We start from the raw sequence: 6989 nt of genomic DNA, 5'->3' as shown, positions 1-6989 counted from the left end.
TGAGGATCTGTGGATTTGTGTGGCAAAGTGAAATGTCTTCATGTCTCTCTTCTAGCTATCTCTCTAAGGAGTCCTGGAGGCATGATGGTTACACATTGGGCCGCTGACCACAAAGTCAGCAGTTCAAACACACCAGCCAATCTGCCGGGGAAAGTCTCATAAAGAGTTACAGGCACAAAATAATAATTTATAAATTATCAAGGGTTCATGAGGGAGGGGGGAGCGGGGAGGGGAAAATGAGGACTTGATGCCAGGGGCTTAAGTGGAGAGCAAATGTTTTGAGAATGATGAGGGCAATGAATGTACAAATGTGCTTAACACAATTGATGTATGTATGGATTGTGATAAGAGTTGTATGAGCTCCTAATAAAATGATTAAAAAAAAAAAGAGTTACAGGCTCAGAAACCCACACAGGCAGTTCTACCCTATCCTAGAGGGTCACTGTGTACAGTCTTTGTGATGGGTTTCTTTCAATTAGCCTAACATTTTCCAGGTTCATCCACCTTGCAACAGACATCCTGGAGATTTGAATGTGCATCCCTTTGCTTGTTGAAGAAGATCGAAGTAGACAGTAGTTGAGTGCGAGTGGAGGCTGGCAGTCACGAGGCTGGAGAAGTAGGCTGGAAGTAAACCAGGCAAGGTCTGGTAGACCTTATGGAGAAGGAGTGTTGTCCAGGGCAGTGGACATCATTGGAGCACTTTAGGGGAGCAGTCGGAAAGCTCCTGTTGGCTGTAGCAGTCTGGTTATGCAGGGGGAGAGGGAAGGAGAGAGGAGTAACAAAGGTTTATAGGATTTTCATCTCAGCAGTCTCCATGGGGACACTAGGCAATGGTCCAGTTCCTTCCAGGGGGATTTCCTTACTAGACTACCTCTAAAGGAATGGGATCCAATTAGACCAGTGGTTCTCAACCTTCCTAATGCCGCACCCCTTTAATACAGTTCCTGATATTGTGGTGACCCCCTGACCATAAAATTATTATGTTTTTTAATCATTTTATTAGGGGCTCATACAACTCTTATCACAGTCCATACATACATCAATTGTGTAAAGCACATTTGTACATTCATTGCCCTCATCATTCTCAAAACATTTGCTTTCCACCTTAGCCCCTGGCATCAGCTCCTCATTTTTCCCCTCCCTCTCCACTCCCCCTTCCCTCATGAACCCTTGATAATTTATAAATTATTATTTTGTCATATCTTGCCCTGTCCATAAAATTATTTTTGTTGCTACTTCATAACTAAGTTTGCTACTGCTATGAATCAGGCGACCCCTGGGAAAGGTCGTTCGACTCCAAAGGGGTCTCAACCCACAGGTTGAGAACCGCTGAATTAGACAATAGTCATTGTGTTTGATATATTAGAAACAGGTAACTTCTCTCTGAAGTGTTATGTTCATCTTTGAAAAATCCTCTTCTGTTTCTGATGAACTGACAGCAATTGTTCTGACAACATTTTTAGCACTTTGATCCCTTTCAGGAACTGCATAATTCATTCACAATAGCTTGTGGGGATTTGGGGTGTAACACAAAGGTAACAAGAATGATAGCATGTCACCCTCTGGCTGTTTGGCACTTTTTCTCTTTACGTTGTATGTTTTTTACTGAAGTACCACACACAAGGGAATACATGTGTAGTACTTCATAACTATAACACGTTTCATAAAATGCATAAACAAGCATGACAAGCATAGCTCCATCTAACTCTTTGTCCCTGCGCACAGAACGAACATCACTACAGGCGCTTAGCATACGCTGCTGCGCCAATGAACATTACTAAAGAGTAAAAATTGAATTTGTGATTTCCACATTGGGCGGCTGCCCAGCGCCCACCTTAGAGAGAACCCTGTTTACAAAACCCATTTTAACGACCAGTTCACCGAACTCAATGACAAATTAGGTATCGGTTCTGCCGAACTGATGTGAACCTGCTGAATTCCACCACGGCACTTAATCCAATCCGACCCATAGCAACCCTATAGGACAGTAGAACGGCCCCTGCTGTTTTCCGAGATGGTAAATCTTTACTGGAGTAGACAGCCTCCTCTTTCTCCTACAGAAAGGGGCAGAGTGTGGGGGAGCCATACTGGGAATGACTTCAAATTGCTGACCTTGCAGTTAGCGGCCCAGTGTGTACTCAACAGCAGGGAGTGAGTGATCCAATCCAGGACCACCTACTGGATCTGATTATTGTGGCTCATGTGTCTCCTGTTTCTTTTAATCTATCAAAAGTAAATATAAATATAACATAAGCCTACACACAAGAGTAAGTAAAAAAGTATTGCGACCAGAGCTCCTGTTCATATTGCGTTCGTATGCATTTATTCCAAACAAACCATCTTTAGACGTGATCAGTGGATGGCTGTAGACAAGTTCTCTCCGTAATACCTAGTCTTAGTCTCATTAGAGTGCTGGCCACAAAAAAAAAAGTCCAAGCAAAACCATGGCTGTGCTGGGCAAGTTGATTTCAAGGCAGAGAGTGACTAGCTCAGATGGTTGTCAGTATAAAGGGTATGTTTAAAAAGTTGTTTAAAGGTTATGGTAGTTTTAAATCTGGATGAATTTTTTCAGAGGGTACAGAGTGATTGTGGCGGGCTTACTAGGAAGGAGTTTTAAGAAAATTAAAAACTGCTTTGATGAGAAAAAGCCTTGAATTTAACTGGCCCACCTGAACCCCCTTGGAAGCCACTGCTTTGATTGGACTTTTTTCTTTTTTTAAAGGCACCCCAAGACCAATGTATTATTGAGAAAATGTGCCTGTAGTCATTCACTCCAGATGCATAGGGCAGCTAACTGCAAGGTCAGTGGTTTGAAACCACCAACCGCTGCTTGGGAGAAAGAGGAGGCTTTCTATTCTGTTAAAGTATTACAGTCTCAGAAACCCACAGGGGCAAATCTACCCTGGTCTGTAGGGTTACTATGAGTCAGTATAGACTCAGTGTCAGTGAGTGAGTGACTCATGCACTGATGTCCGAGACCTGTTTAAACACATTTTGTTTAAAATAAGCTCAAGCACCCTAGTCACAATATTTATGTATAGATAGATCAAAGGCCCAGGCAGTGTGTCCTTCTGTTGGCCATAGGGTTGCTGTGGGTCCGACCTGACTCCCTGACACCTAACCACCACAATAGAAAGTCATGTATCTATGTAGACAGATAGGAGAAGGAGAAAGAGTGAAGTATATGCATGTGTATATACAGATCTCTCGGACAGTAGGCCAGCTGTCCTGCAGAATTCCCCACCTTCATACTTCTGTCTTACTGATTCTTCCCCGTGATGTCATTCATTTGGCTCTTCTATAAAAGTTAGAATCCCAGAGGATGTACACTGGTACAGATCGGAACCGGAAACACAGGGACTCCAGGGCAGATGATCCCTTCAGGACCAGTGGTGTGAGTGGCGATGCTGGGAGGGTAGAGGAAGGGTGGGTTGGAAAGAGGGAACTGATTACAAGGATCTACATGTGACCTCCTCCCTGGGGGACGGACAACAGAAAAGTGGGTAAGGGAGAAGTCGGACAGGGCAAGATATGACAAAATAATAATTTATAAATTATCAAGGGCTCATGAGGGAGGGGGGAGGGGGGAGGGAGGGGAAAAAATGAGGACCCGATGCCAGGGGGCTTAAGTATAGAGCAAATGTTTTGAGAATGACGAGGGCAATGAATGTACAAATGTGCATTACACAATTGATGTAAGTATGTGTGTTAGACAGGGTTCTCTAGAGAGATAAAACCAAATTCTTGATAATATAATATATTTATTTATAAAGGTAATTAATATATAACGAAAAATGAAATGTTAAATCATAAAGATAATTAGATATATAACGAGAAATGAAATGTTAAATCATATACAGATAAATATACAATCTTAAATCATATACACATAAATATACAATCATATACAGATAAATACACAAGAAATAAACAGTTAAATTAGAAGCACTATAAACGGCTTAGTGCAACTCACGTCCGTGAGAGAAAGTTGAGAGACTAGCAGTCCTTCCAGTCTCTATCTGATGCCAGATCTTCCTGTATTTGTAGAGAGCTAGGTTATGTCAGCACAGCAGCCAATCACAAGGTAGGTCACCAATTGCCAGTTCCCAGCTCCAGAGAAGTCTTAAAGGGACCTCAACTTACAGCAACACAGTCCACAGGCTAGGCGTCCCACAGGCTCTGTAGCCTTTAAATTAAAGCACAGAACAAGCAAGGCAGCCGCACACTGGTCCGATGATCACAGAGCGAGAGACAAGAAAGGCAAGGCTCACCAAGCCATCCATCTCTCCGCCCCTCAGTCAATCCCACCTGCGTTTATCAGCCAGGCTGGCACAATAAACTGTCTCAGTATGGATTGTGATAAGAGTCGTATGAGCCCCTAATAAAACGATTTAAAAAATGTTGGAATCAACTTGATGACAGGGAGGTATTTTTTATCCTCTTTGCCCCGCTCATAAATGGATTGACCTCTAAAGGCTCATGGTAAGTAAAGCATTGTTGGACTAGAACGGACAGTTCCCAAGAGCGTGTCCTTCACCCTGCACCACGACTGAGGACACACCATCTTGTTCATGGTGCCCAGGAGAGCCACGAGCCACTTGGATTGACTTCTTGGGTTGCGGTGGTGACAGCATGACTTTTTTGGTTATAGCTGTAATTGTTTAAGCACAACCGATTGTTCTTGTTTACAAAGGTTTGCCAAACTGTGCTTTTTCTAACCTAGGTTTTGCCATGCTCCTCCCAAACAAAAAGCAAAACCCAGAGCTTTTTCTCAGCTCACGTGCAAACTGTGTGGCATTTTCAATTACTATCTGAGAGCGCTTGAGCTTTTATAGTACTCGTGTGAGCAGTGTGGCAGGGCTTCGATGGACCACAGAAGAGCCCCCCAAATCTCCAAATCTCCCGGTGCCAGAGGCCAAGCAGCTGCGTTTCGGGGCTGTTTCTTGTCGGTGGGGACCCCGCCCCCCGCCCACTGCACCCACCGCACCCCCGCGGCTTGGAGAACATTCTCCGAGTGCCCAGGGGCCCCGAGAGGCCGAGTGAGCGCTCGGCTTGCAGCAACCGTAGAGAACGAGAGGCAGCCCTACGTTCACTTCTGTTTTCTGGACGCGAGTTCGGGACTGCCTGCCTTCGTTCGCTTTACCTTAAGGAAACAAAGATGTTCACCACTAGAGGGCCGTTTATACGCATGCATTTTTTTTTAAATGTATGGGCACAGAAGCCAAAGTCAAATATAATTTTGAGAATGGTGAGAAACTTTAAGAAGAAACATGATAAAAAAATATTTAATGCAAGATATGATTCTTGGAGGAAATTAAAAATAGTCTGTCTCCTTTGAAGGGATCTAGAAAAGGCAGAGTTTCCCAGCTGCCCGGCTAGCTCAGTCGGTAGAGCATGGGACTCTTAATCCCAGGGTCGTGGGTTCGAGCCCCACGTTGGGCGCATTATCTTTTTCCCAGTTTTTCTTTTGGATGGTGATTTCTAACCCGTGCAAACCTTTTTCAATTCTCAGAGGAGCAAAAATGAAGAGTCAATACCAAGATAATGTTTTGAGAATGATGATGGCAACAAATACACAAATATGCTTGACACGATGGATGTATGGATTGTGATAAGAACTGTATGAGCCCCTAATAAAATGATTTTAATAAGAAAAAAAAAGATGAATGATAAACTTTAACGCAGGAGAGTAACCCAATGACAAATGCTAGGGAATAAGAAGACATAAAAAATTTAATGAAATTCAGAGTTCATAAATATTGCTGCAGTTGTCCAACTTCTGAAATGTGTATTTTTAACTTAGTGATAGGAGATTGTGAAGAATAATTTGAAAGCAGCTGTGATTCGCAGGGTTTACTATTTATATTCTGAAATTTCTTTAATCTGATTCATTTTCTGTCTATGTAAGAGGGTAGTAATTATTATAGATCGATATTGTGTTAGAGATGAGATTATTTTAGAGTTTTAGATTGTGTTAGTGGCGGGCTAATAAAATGATCATTAAGGACAAGCCCTTAGGACATTTTCATTTTTTTTAAGCTAATGAGCCAAACAAAATTCCCTCTTTAGTTATTTTGAACTCTCAAAACAAATTTCAAAGCCAGTATAACACTTATCCTTCATCGGCTCTCTTGCAAGAGTCCAACTGCTCAAGGTAAACTTTGCTTTTATGTTGACACCTGTGAACTCTTTATCTTAAATTCTTCTCGGTCATCTCTAGCACTTCTCGAACATTCTCCACAATGACTCTATGTTATTGCTTGTTCCCCCATTGAAAATACTTACCTATTTCCGTCTGGGAAGCGAGGTATGGAACATGCAAAGCACATTAGTATTACAGAGAGAAAGGGCTGGAATATTTCAAGAGACACAGGCTCAGTCAGAGCAAATGCAAACGAGGACACTGATGAGAAATCAATGACGATATCATGCATGCAGCTTAAATTGAAGATCCGCACTCACTTAGAAGGTGATTTCTGTTTTAAATAGACGTTGTTATAAAACCAAAGCCAAATTCCCGATCTTTGAGTTGGTGCCGAGTCAAAGCAGCCCTCTGGGGCAGGGTACAACTGCCCCTGTGAGGTTCAAATACTTCATCTCAAATACTCGTCACCACTGTCAACCTCAGAGACCGTGACTAAAAGCAATGATACTTTGTACTCCTCAATTTGGCGTAAGTGGGGAAATTAGGATCATAGCTCTTTCAGAAATCATATTTAAACATCTCAACATATATTTTCTTCTTATCCGTGACTGATGATTTGCTACGTTGGTTCAGATTTATTACTATTTGTGCTAAATGAATGCATTCATGCATATACCAAATAAAGCACAATTCAATCTCTCATTGAGCTCATATTTGAAGATTTTATGTTCAATTAATTTATAAATGAAGTGTTTTATGGCAATGTGCTAATTCCCCGTGGTCCAGTTTATTCAACAAATAAATGGCAAGACAACAATGACTATTCAAATAAAATGTGTGCATA

General features: G+C 42.1%; 1 non-coding gene across 1 annotated transcript; it reads left to right on the top strand.

Moving 5' to 3' along the window:
* Positions 1 to 5369: 5369 nt before the first annotated feature.
* On the top strand, positions 5370 to 5442 carry TRNAK-CUU. The gene has a single exon. It is a non-coding gene; the product is annotated as a tRNA-Lys (tRNA).
* The last annotated feature ends 1547 nt before the right edge of the window (positions 5443 to 6989 follow it).

This window comes from Echinops telfairi, unplaced genomic scaffold, assembly GCF_000313985.2.
Source record: "Echinops telfairi isolate 266 unplaced genomic scaffold, ASM31398v2 ScPeMD7_7475;HRSCAF=8513, whole genome shotgun sequence".
Taxonomy (NCBI): Eukaryota; Metazoa; Chordata; class Mammalia; order Afrosoricida; family Tenrecidae; genus Echinops; species Echinops telfairi.
The sequence above is the reverse complement of the archived record's forward strand: the minus strand, read 5'-3'. Positions and strand labels throughout refer to the sequence as shown.